The sequence below is a fragment of the Rhinolophus sinicus genome, chromosome 3, assembly GCF_057876585.1.
Source record: "Rhinolophus sinicus isolate RSI-liver-muscle chromosome 3, RSI-T2T, whole genome shotgun sequence".
NCBI lineage: Eukaryota > Metazoa > Chordata > Mammalia > Chiroptera > Rhinolophidae > Rhinolophus > Rhinolophus sinicus.
In genome coordinates this window covers 148,020,866-148,033,920 of record NC_142503.1, presented here as the reverse complement: position 1 = coordinate 148,033,920, position 13,055 = coordinate 148,020,866, and the positions used below count along the sequence as shown (strand labels likewise).

The window sequence follows — 13,055 nt, the reverse complement described above, 5'->3', positions numbered from 1 at the left end:
GGCTAAATTTAAATGAAATTTAAAAAATGTGAAATTTGGTTCCTCAACTTCTCTAGCCATAATAGCTACAACTTGTTGAACCATTTGCCCTTTAGAAAATTGTAAGCATTTATTTTGAATTCATTGATTCTATCAGTATTTCTTGAGCAGATAACATGTGCAAGGCACCGTAGGTAGGCAGCAGAGTGGGAAGAAAGGGATTCTCAGATGTGAATCAAACTCAATCTTCCCTTTAAAGGGCTTGTGGTGTAATAGGTGAGCTAAGAGTTGCAAAATATAACAATAATAGGAAGTGGGACAAATTCCCAAATGGGAGTTTAAAGAAATTTACTCTTTGACCTATCTAGACATCTTTATAAAAAATGTGGCATTTAAATTGAGCCTTTAGGAATCGGCAGGGCTGGGAAATGTAAATATATTAGCAAGAAAGCTATATATATGTGCAAAACAGCAGCAAAATATGAGCCATATAGAGGAGGAACTGTTTGGTGTTCTCAGAACATAAGATGTGTAGGAGTTGGCAAACTTTCTTATATTTTGTTGGTACCTTCTGTTCTAATAACTTCTAAGAAAAGGTTTTTAATATAAACAAACTTTAATATAAATAGATTTAGATTAATAAGTAATTTTCATGTCATTAACAGCTGATCTTATACATAATTAAATTCCATGAATTGTAAGGTCTCTTAGCTCTTGAGGTTCAATGATACACAGACAGTTTTATTATGAGAAGATAGCAATGTTATCCCAATACTTCCTGATCTAACTGGGTTTTGGGACCAGTGTCCTGCCCTGTTTTATGGGGACATTAGTGCCTTATCATATGCATGTAATCGAGGGCTGTCCAAATATGCTTTACAGACAGGTTAGCCATTTTTTTAGAAAATGGAAGAAAAAGATTATCTATGGATTTTCTGTAAAATATCTGTGAGAGCTCAGGAACACTTCCACAATAAAACACCCTCCGTTTTCAAGATGATGTTTAATAGAAATATCAGAGAAAGATTTCTTCTCATCAATGTCAAACTTGTTTCTTCCAGCAAACTGGAATTGCAATTACTGCCAGTATCCTGGGTCAAAGAGTTAATCATTTTCAGAGAGCCCCGTAGGGAGGCCAAGATTTCCGACACCATGGGGGCACTCAGGGGATTGGATATACACCTTCTCCTCTGTTTCCCCAACGGGAGATTGCACGGTTAAGCTAGGAAAAGAAATGCCTAGGACTCCAGATGTCTAGGTATCTACATGTCTAGAAACTGGCGGGAACTGTAAGCATTGGTCCCTGGGGGTAGGTGGGTATGCTGTAATAAGTTCCTGTTTCCTGGGGTGATTTGAAAAAAAACAACATATATATATGCAGATTAGATCTATAATGTTAGCACACAAACTTTATAGAATCAAAATATCAAAAGCAACAAAAAACTACAGGTACCAGTATGGATGTGTGTGTATGTCAGTGTGCACATGAGTAAAATATACTGAAATGTTTTCAAACAAGAATGTCTTTTATCCCATGGATCTGACTTTGGACTGGAAAATGAATCAGGCAAAATATAAAGCAGGATTAAAATCCACATTTGTAAAGCCGTTAGGGAAATCTGGAAAGGCTAAACATAAGTACCCTAAAGCTGCCAGCTTCTTTGTAACATTTTGCCATGTTATGGAATAAAATCTGTTGCATAGCAGGTGGAAAATGTATCAACACAATTATGTGTAGATGAAACATCAGTAATTAATTCTGGAAAATAGAATAATCATGACAAAGGATGCTTTTAAAATAAAAATAAGGTCTTTGTATCTGAGAGAGAGATGCTTGATTTTAAAGGGAGCCATTAATAAAAATAGAAAATAAAATAACACACATAAGCAATGTCCCAAATTGCTTTTCTTGTATGGAACAACTAAATAAATTTTCCTATGCCACTTTTAAGTAAAGTGCTACAAAGGTTAGAAAAGTTAACTTAATTCTAAATACCTTCAAAATATGGACATGAAACTGATATAATTTTTTATTTTCTTATAAAAGCCCATGATATTTTTACAACTAAATAACATGGGTAATCCAAGTAGTGAACCTTCAGGGAGACAGAGAGTCACTGAAAAAAGTTCTAACGAATGTTTCTACAATGCTCACAAAGTGAGGCAGCTACTGGGGCCAAGTGATGGGGACACAGTGCAGGCAGGGTGCCTAAGAAATCTGTCACATGAGAACGAACCAAAAAGACTCAGACTCTTCTATTATAAAGACTAAATGTCCCAGGACACAGAGCTAACATATGTAAAACTGTAAATCAACATGGACTTTTATGCTATCCCAAATTCCTAGGTAATACTAAGGGTATCTTGCAAATATGAAAAATACGTTTGGGCAAATAAATCGAAAGGCTACTTTGATGCAGGGCCGTAAATGGGCAGTAACCAGAGACTCGCCTACCCCCAAGGTACTATGAAGATGATGGGAGACTTCCAGTGGATATGATAAGCTTAGCCTCGGAAGGTCACCTGGCCAAAAGGGAAGGGTGCAGAGGGAAGAATCTCAGGGATGTCACTGCATCCAGTGAAATCAAAAACAGAGTGGAGACAGAAAGGACTGAAAGAATCATTACAACTGCCCAGAGCTACGGCTTGTTCTGCAGCTCTGTAGATCTGACAGGGACTTTTTTAATTCCAAGGACGGAGTTTTCTCTGCTGGGCACAGGAAATGCTATCACAATCAGAATGTCAGTGGGGCTGCACCATCTCAGTGGCTAGATTCTTTGCAATTCAGTGAGAACTACTGTTCCAGACACAGTGCTAGAGTCTGCATCAACCTACGGAAATGCAATAGCCTGCCGAGTGGTTATGACCCAGTTGGATTGTTCTTATGTCCAGACAAAAGTCCTTCTAGCATGCTACAATGGGACCCATTCATGGTTTTCTAGCTCACATAACTATCGATCAGTGGGAATCAATCAATAGATAAATGTGTTACAGCACTTTCTAGACACAAATTACACTGAATAAGGTCCATTAAGTCATTTAATGAGGAACACAAATACTAGAATCAGCGCCATATTGCACTTCTGAGGTGAATCTCAGATTTGGTACTTCTATTTTCCCTAAAGGTTTTAGACTTTTTAATTTAGATTCATATGAGTGTGCTCCCTTAAAAAATTACTAAACGAAATTCCTATTGTCCCTAACTAAAAGTACAAACTGTCATCAGCTCAATCAAAATTCAAAAACATCTGCCACTCAAAAAGTGAAAGGAATTGAATTTAAATGTGAACAAAATGGCATTAAGTCCCAGTAGACTCCCTACCCTTAAGAAAAATAAACATTGAATGGGGGCCTTGCCCCAAAACCTAGAACTCAAACAGGGCTTTCATGGAAGCTGATGCCTTTCCATCTCACAGCAGCTCTTGGTATAAATAACTTACAAATCAAAAATATGATTTTTTACCTCCCAAATTGAACTGTTTTCATGCAATTTAATTTTCCTCCTCTTTTCATTTCAGGCCAGTTTTCTGCGTAATGCTTGGGTAGTCACCTTATTCACTTGGGTCCAGAAACATCACGTAATAGAAAACATGTCATAGACTTGTATTTAGTTTTCTTTCATGGATCCTGTTTCATTTTCCTTCATACTGCATCAATTAAGCAAAAAGATCGTTTTCTCATGCTTTTGTTCTCCATTGATGTGTAAAGATCAAGCTAGAGTTTCTAATCAGCATTAGATAACCAGAGTATCAATACTGAGTTGACAACTACTTCAGCCAAAATGAAAGAAACATACATTTTTAATTTGCTTTTACACAATCGTATAATTCTTGCTGTACTTTTTAATATGCTAAAAATAGCTTGTGATTTCCTCTAACTTTGTCTACAAATACCTATAGTTGTCTGAAACGCCCAAATTGAAAGTCATTATTCAAGAGATAAGACTTTAATCTTTCTGTAGGTATTATTCTTACTCAACATACACTGAAGACCTAGGGTGAATTTTTGTAAATAAATTATTTTGGCAAAAACAAGTCAGGTTCCATTACAAAATATAACTCAGCTAGACTACCCAAGTGGCCTTTTAGCTGCTTTTCTTGGCTCCAGTCTCACCTTTGCAAGACCCGTCATTATAAAACACAAATCTGATCATGCCATTACCCAATTCTTAGTGGCTTTACATTTCCTTCCGAACAAATCCAAACTCCTTAACTTGGCTTACAGCACATCTGCTTTCCTCTGCGGCCTTAGCTATTACCAGTGAAAGGAAACTACTTGGAGTCCCTACTACTCTCACTATTGTTAATATCAATAGTGACTAAGCCTTATGATCATCTTGACATTGTTCTTGGTTGGTCACAGTTGTTCCAGCCTTCAGTTCTGAGAGGGATCAAACCCTCATATACCTCTGAGGTTTTGCCTAAGTGGGACCCTCCTTCATTTGTAATACTCTCTTTGGCCTTTTGTCCCTCACCCTGCCCCATTCTTCTTTTTCCTAACATCCCCTCCATGCTTAGCTCTTACTTATCCTTTACACATCTTCTTAGAAGTCACATCTTCCTGAAAGCCTTCCTTGATCCTTCACCACCCGTCCACAGTGCATCACTTGAGCCTCCTATGTGTTCAGAGAACATCCCATCTTTTCTCTCTCAGAGCACTTTCCACACGGTATTGTAATTGCCTTTACTTGTCTGAGTTATGCAGTGAATCAGTGACTTTCAAACATGAGTATGTGAAAGAATCACCTGCAGGGCTTGTTAATACACAGATTGCTGGACACCACCCTTAGAGTTGCTGATTCAGCAGCTCCTGGGGGGCAGGGGGAGCCTCAGATACACATCTATAGAAAGTTCTCAGGTGGTGCTGAAGCTACAGGTCCATGACTATACTTTGTGAACCCTGTGGTAGAAAATGAACTTTGAAAATAAGGCTTTGAGTTATTCACTTTGTCATACGTAGCATCTAGCTTAATGCCTCATATGCAAGAGGAAATACACAAGTACTTATTGCATGGATTGGCAAATGTGGGGGGCTTGAGATCACCCTACACATAGAGATAATGGTGAAGTACAGAAAAATGTATCCTTGGTATTCCCTAGCTCAGTAATTACTGTATATCTGAGTATTTTAGCATCTACCGCTATGACTACTCCATTTGCACATGATCAAATTTTGAACATTGAAATTGATTTAAAAAATAATCTAGATTGTGTACTGATTAAATACAGAATCCCCTCAATCTTCTTTTTTTAAAAAAACTAGAGTCAGACGTCTTTAGGCAACACCACAAATTAGCATAGTCAGGCCTACATGGCTTTTGATGATAATTAAGGAAAGACTAACATTATTTTAAAAAAAAAAAGAGGAAACGTGTTTTGTAAGAAAAGTGTGTTCCAAGAACAAGGGGAATTTATATGTCAACCACAGAATAGTTTACTAAAAAGATGAAAGCATTCATGTTTGTATCTCCCTCATCTGTTTTCTCAGTGATTCTCTCCCCGAGTCACTTTCTCCTCAAGAGTTTACACCTGCAAATTTATCTATTTTTATGATAACTTTTGAGGCTGAAGTATTTTTTTAATATAGGAGCTTGATAAAACCTCTTAATTTCTATTTCATCTTTTAAAACATTTATTAGTGTACAAAACGCTACGAGGAAATATGTAGCACTAAAAATCACCTCCCACCCCCACCCCGCGCCTTTTTTTAGGATTTCAGGTAATGACGATGGAATGGAGGAAAAAAAACCAAAAACATTTCATTTCTAAAGCTGAGCTTGACACCTATTTTCAAATTTAATAATTCATGAAAACAACTTATAAAAGGACTTGTTACATACTGTAAGAGTCTTTTTACAATTTTCCAGTCTGATTTTAGAAAGCAAAGGAAAACAAAGCAAAAATGTTACTGGTTGATTTGATTCTGCACTATAATTCATAGTTAACTTTTATTTCTAAAGTTGCAGTAAACATTACTTTAAAACAATATTTCCATCACACATTACATCAAAATAAATATTTTTAATGAATAAGTATTAACAGTTCCTTGTTCTGGAGAGTCAGCGTGAGAGGCAGGCTTCAGGACTGTCATACATCTAGCAGCCTACAACATTGCTCTCAGGGAACACAGGCCAGAGGACGCCACCTCTGCGCTTTCCTACCTCAATCCAGCTCACCAGTATCTCCCAGAAAGGCGCTTATCCACTGGTGTGGAGCCCTGATTTTCCCCAAGGTCACCCAGGGGACACCTCCAGATCACTGTGTCTGGAGGCCAGTGGGGTTCATGGTTGCAGTCCCACAGGACCTGCATATATATTTAAAAGCTTCTGCCTGAGGGTCTGGCTACCAATTCGCCCGAATCTAGGTGCTGACTGAGACTCCCACCTTTGGGACACTGGTAGGTCTTGTCACACCCTTAACCACTATTAAAAATAAAATAGGCTAATAGACAATCACAAAGGTTTGAGAGACAAGAACTCTATAGGTTCGAGGGACAACTTCGCTAGCAAAGTTGAACGTTAAGGTTGATCTACTACATTAGGACCCTCCTTCAAAACATTTGAGCTGAATAGACATTTCTCCAAAGAAGACATACAGATGGCCAATAGCTAAATATCACTAATCATCTTGGAAATGCAAATCAAAACCATAGAGACAAATTACCTGACACCTGTCAGAATGGCTATTATCAAAAAGACAAGAAATAATAAGTCATGACGTGGAAGTGGAAATCCAGGAACACTTGTGCAATACTGGTGGGAATGTAAACTGGTGCAATCTCTATACAAAACAGGATGGACGTTTCTCAAAAAATTAAAAATAGAATTATCATGTGATTCAGTAATTCAACTTCTCGATATTTATCTGAATAAAAAGAAAATACTGACTCAAAAAGATATATGCACCCCTATGTTCATTGCAGCATTATTTACAATAGCCAAGATGTGGGAGCAACCTTAATGCCCACCAATAGATGACTGGATAAAGAAATTGTCGTACATATACACAATGGAATATTACTCAGCCATAAAAAGTAATAAAATCTTATCATTTGTGACCACATGGATGGACCTGGAGGGTATTGTGCTAAGTGAAATAAGTCAGACAGAGAAAGACAAATAGTCATAACATTTAAAGTATAGAATAGGGAATATAATCAATAATATTGTAATAACTAAGTACAGTAGCATGGCTACTTAGATTATTAGGGTGATCATTTTGTAAGATATATAAATGTCTAATCACCATGTTGTACACCTAATCTAATATTGTATATCAACTGTAACTGAAAAATGACTTTAAAAAAAGAAAAATGACTTTAAAAAAGATATTTTTGTAAAATATATTTTTTCCATTAATAAGCAAGTATTTCTTGATTTCTGCTACTGTATGTGAGGCACACTGCTGTGTGCTATAAATTCAATAATAGTAAGACAGAGTTTCTGTTCTCATTAAACTGAATGTTTACAAGTAATAGGGCATTTTAACACACATGAAAAAATAGAGGGTACTTTTGACCACATGCTACAAGATGGCAAGTTTATATTATTTCTACAAGAAATGGAAAAGTAGAAGAAAGGAGGGCATTCTCCTGTTCTTTAAGAACACAGACTGGAAGTCAGTTGCACATGTCCCTTCTCAGTACTCACTGCACTATTATTTGTAAAAGTGAAGGACTGGAGTTAATATCTAAATTGTGGTGTAATAATATGATAGGCAGCAGTAAAAAATATCAGTGAATCGTTCCAGATATATCAGCATAGGTTCTCAAAGAGTAATACTGAGCTTTAAAAACTGAAGGTCTACCAGATTCCTACCAAACAATAACATTTAGGCAGTCTGGTTCTGGAGTTAGCACATGTAACTATACCACTGTACTTCCTGTTTATAAAATGCAGCATATGAGAGATTAGTGGAGGTACAGAAAATACCACAAATGGATAATAGACACGTATAATAAATGTATACAAAGATGAACCAGAAAGCTAATATCAAATTCATAATAGAGATTGCCTCAGACGTAAGAGGCAGGTGAATTTGATTTGGGAGGGAAACAAAAAGAATCTAAGACTATATATGTGATTTTCCATAGATGGATGGATGGATGAATGGATGGATGGATGGATGGATGGACAGACAGATACTCAACACTAATATATGACAGGAACTAATGTAGCTTCCGAGGACACCTCAGGGAGCAAATGATAGTTTCTTTAAAATAAAAAACAAACATTTAGACTTGAAAATGTTTTGGCTTATTCTCTCCTGGAAGAACATCTATATGAAAAGAAAATCTGTAATCTTGAAAATCTAAAGGTTGCTGAAGGAACATGGAAACAACCTTAAGATAAATTGGTTGTTCTTAACAGTGATTATTACCAAGCTAGAACACACCTATTTTATTATACAAAAAGAGACCCTCTATTTGTGAGATGAGCAATAAAGACTTTTTAAAACTTCAATTTTAAATACAAAAATTGAATAATTTAATTACATTAAAATTGAGAATTTCTTATAAATGTTCACTGTGGCAAACATAAAGAAAGATGATGGATTGTGAAAAATCTTTGTCATGTAAGCTAACAAAGGACTAAGAAACACCAGAATATTAATCAGAAAAAGACAGAAATTCCATTTTTTTAAAAATAGGCACAAGGTAATAACAGGCAATTTATAAAAGCAGTTATTCAAAAAGCTAATATGTTTATGAGAAGATTCTTAAACTCATTATTACTTAAAGAAATATAATTACAACATTGGGCTAGTTCATCATTTAATCTCTCAGGTGTCTTTATGCAAGAGATCAATCACACATGTCCAGCTTGCCACATTTTAATTCTTAGTTTTGCTAAAATGAAGGACAAACATGAAGCTTGGTGATTCAAGCAAAGTAAATGCTGCACCATGAGTCTGTAACCAGCCTATAGAGACCACATTTCTATCTTGTTCTTCTAACTCTGACTTTTCTGTCAAATCTATTTTCCATTTTTATTCCTAGCACTATTTTTATATGGCTCTTCAAAACCCCTTTGGAGTGAGAAAGTATGCCTCCACATTTAAATAATCAGAATTATAATGTGTCTAGCAACCATGAAATTCTTATTTTTGGTTTGAGGCATGAGATCATCTAGAGAAAACTCAGACAAAGCAGATGTAGCATAAATATTAAAAAAAAAATATGTCCTGATGAAGAAAATGAGACATGAAGAGGCTAAGTAGCTCATCCAAGGCCACAAAACTAATCAGCAGTAGAGCTGGAATTTGAACTCAAGGGTTGTGATCAGAGATCACGTTCTTGACCACAGGCTTGGAAGTGGAATTGTTGAAGGAGACTAAGTAACATAATGCTGCTTTTATAACACTTGTTTTTCATTAATTACTTTATAAACCTTACTCTGTGGCAGGAAATGTTGAACACTGGGGCCACAAAGATGATACTCACTTCCCCTGGGGCGAGATGGACGAAACTGACATTACATTATGTGCCTAATGAATTCAGCATGATAAATGCACTGATGGTGACATATAGGGTCTTATGAGCACTGAGAGCAGGAAGACCTAATTCAGCTTGGAGAGGTCCCAAAGGCTTTCTGAAGAAAAGGTCAGATGGACTAGGGTTAGCCATGAGGGGTTGGGAAGATGAAGCGACTTTCAGCAGCTAAAGACAGTGCCGACAAAGGCATCATGAGGGCAGCGTGCTGACTCAGAGAACATAAGGTAGAAATGAGGCTGAAATAAGAAAAGACAGTCAGAGCTCAGATCTTGGAGGGCTTTTGGATAATGGCAAAGAGTTTCGACTTAATCCCATGAATGAATGGAAATGATAGTGTGATAGGACAGTCATATAAATAAGGGTGTATTTTAAATAGTCAGAGTGGCAGGCTGGAAATGAATTTAAAAAGCTATTAGTCAAAATAAGCCAAGTTGTGCTGTGGTAACAAATAAATCTCCAAATCTCAGTGAGTTAATGCAATAACAGATTGTTTCTTAAATGTCTGGAAATGGCCGGATAGCTCTCCTTCATATGGCAGCTGTGCCATCTAGAATGTATCCTTCCAGGTTACTGCTGAAGCAGGAGAGAGAGCTGGGGAATACTGCAGGATGTTTTTAAGGGTTGGGACTAGATGTGACTTTCATCAAATCATCCCATATCTCATCATCCAGGACACTGTGAGTTGACCTAGTACAAACTGCAAAAGGCTTTAGGTAAGCACTGAGGATCTATCATGAAATAGAGCACTTCTTTCAGTCTTGTTTATATCAGGCCAAATATACACAAATATTCTTATTGTATTGTTTGAGGAAAAAAAATTATTGTTTATTCATTTATTCAATTAACTCAACAAATGTTTTGAGCACCTACTATGATCCAGACACTGTTATAAGTACCAGGGGTACAGTGTTATTCATGTTACTTTCCTGCGGTCAAACTCTTATTTGGCTCTCCACTCCCTTGATGAGATGTGCAAAGGAAAGAGTAATAGTAAGTGAGGTGGAAGGTGAAATATAGGCCAGATCCTGTGTCTTACTGGCCATTGTAAGGACTTCAAATTTGATTGAAATAAAGGGACATTAGAACATTCTGTGCAAAAGAGTGACATGATCTGACTTATTTTTAAAAGGATCATTCTTGCTTCTCTGTTGAGAACAGACATAAGGTGGTAGGGTGGACGCATTGACCTCTCTTAGGAAGTTATGTAGTAATCCAAGCGAGCGATGATTGTGGTTCAGATCAGGACAGAAGCATAGAGCTGGTGAAAAGTGCTCAGATTTTGGATATGTATTTGAAGATAAATTATTTAACTTTGAAGATACAATCATCAGAATTTGAGGGTGATTCAGATGTCTGGTGTGAGGAATAAAAGGTCTTCACTTGAGCTTCTGGAAAATGGGGTTTCAGTCAACTGATGGGAGATGAGCCTTAATCATTAAAATTGTTCTGAAATGATTTCAGAAGGGCTCTAGGGAGCATTTTCTAAATTATTAAAATCCTTTGGGTGCTTCCTTTACAATTTCAAGTAATAACAATGCTTACGGAAAAGTTTTTTTCTTAGATTTAAAGCTTAGCTCTAAACATTCCCACAATGACAAGATTTCATATAAAATCTATAGCTCTATCTACCTATAAAGAAAACTAGTTGGATAGTAAATTATGTAACTATCTTTTTTTGAAAGCTAAGTCAGCAAACATTAAGCCTTATTACATTCATTTTTATGTAACTATTTACTTCTTGTCAGAGGCATGTTTGCTTTATGGGAACTGCCCATATTTCTAAATCTCTTATGTAAATAAAAATGGTTGTTATTACTATTAATGATATATTAGGAATATATTAAATAATGTTTGCCACTTTACCTTGGTGATTTGGTTCAACCACTGAGTAGGAGTTAGCAGACCAGGCGCTCATATGCATGGATGTAAAAGATGGTGGTCAATTCATGGTGATAATACACTTTAGGGCCCATGAGAGGGGACCAGTTTGGGTTTGGAGTTACAAGGGGTAGGAAATTGAGGCTGGTAATGTCTGGTAAGATTTATTATGAAATTATGTATGGGTAACTTCTACATATACTTATATGTATAATAAAAGCTTTAATTTTATCTTTTAAGTAAAATAAAGTAAATGATGTTGAAAATGTAGAAGAAGAATTGAAAACGCTTTGTGGGAGGAAGATAGAGAGTAGAGAATAGACAAAGGGAAGCTGTTAGAAAGGCACCCAATGGCACAGTATAAGTGAGAGCCAATTTAATCACTAGAAATCTCAGCGACCCAAGTTTCTAAACTAGAGCACATCTAGCATGGATGATAAGCCAAAGGTATGAATAATTATGTGGTTATATATTGTTTTGCTTATATAATCACAAACATAGCTTTACTTTTTTTCCCTCCTATTTGGCTATGGAATCAATGACTCCAGAAAGATTTAATACCATAGAAACCTAGCTTGAAACCTAACTTGAAAGAGTCTCACTTGTCTTCACCTGACGTATACTTTCTAGAATCTGCCTCCACTCAAGTAACTAGGAAGTTCCATAGGTCATTGCACAGTTTTCAAATCTTTGGAGCAAGTGCATTCTTCAAGGAAGGAGACAGGCAATAGATACTTGTTAAAAAGCTATCTCCAAACCCCAGTTTTATAGAAGTAGTAGCAAATTCTAACATAATATATAAATCATAGCATGCATTAGAAAACTCCAACGCAACACAGAAAGACATATCACACATAGAAAAGGAAGTAATAAGTGAAATCACGTAACCATCAAAGGATTTGTATCCAGAATATATTTTAGAATTTCTACAAATTAATATATAAAATATAAGCAGGCCAAGAGAAAAATCAGCAAAAGATTAATAGGCAGTTCACAGAAGATAAAACTGCAGTGTTCATTGAGTACATGTGAAAAGATGTTCAAACATACTAGTATTAAAATCGTGTCCACCTCTAAAGGAGGAGGAAGGGAGGGGATTGGAATTTGAAAATGCAAAGTGTGATGCCATTTCATGTATAACATTTAATGCCTGTAAACAATAAAAAGCAGAGCAAATATTGTTAAATGTTAACATTGGTCATCTAGATGGTAAACACATGCTTGCTTGATTTCCTTTTGAATTTTGAAATATATCTTAATAATAAATTTATATACTGTATATGACAATTTTATGATCCTGTTCTATAAACATTTTTCCATCTGTCACTTTGATGAGGTAAAATGGTAAGGGAGGCAGTATGAATTAGGGGGAGAACATAGGAGCAGGAGTTAGAATCCTAAATCTAGTGCCAAATCTGCCAGTTGACCACTGTGTGACCTTGAGTAAATCACTCAATTCTAAAACTGAATCCTCACCTGAAAAACTTGAACAATAATATCCATCATTACTAAAGTTACTGTAAGGAGTGAATTATTTCATGTACATAAACATTACTTAAAGAGTGAATTATTTCATGTATATAAAAGTTACTTAAGGAGTGACTTAATTCATGTACATAAAAGTTATTGTATGAAGTGAATTATTTCATATATATAAAAGTTACTTAAGGAGTTCCTTATTTCATGTATATAAAAAGTGGTGCTCA

At 36.0% G+C, this 13,055-nt stretch overlaps 1 protein-coding gene across 3 annotated transcripts in view; it reads right to left on the bottom strand.

Annotated features, from left to right (window-relative positions):
- UNC13C (unc-13 homolog C) overlaps positions 1-13,055 on the bottom strand; it is a 505,001-nt gene that overhangs the window by 200,427 nt on the left and 291,519 nt on the right. The gene's annotated exons all lie outside the window — the stretch shown is intronic.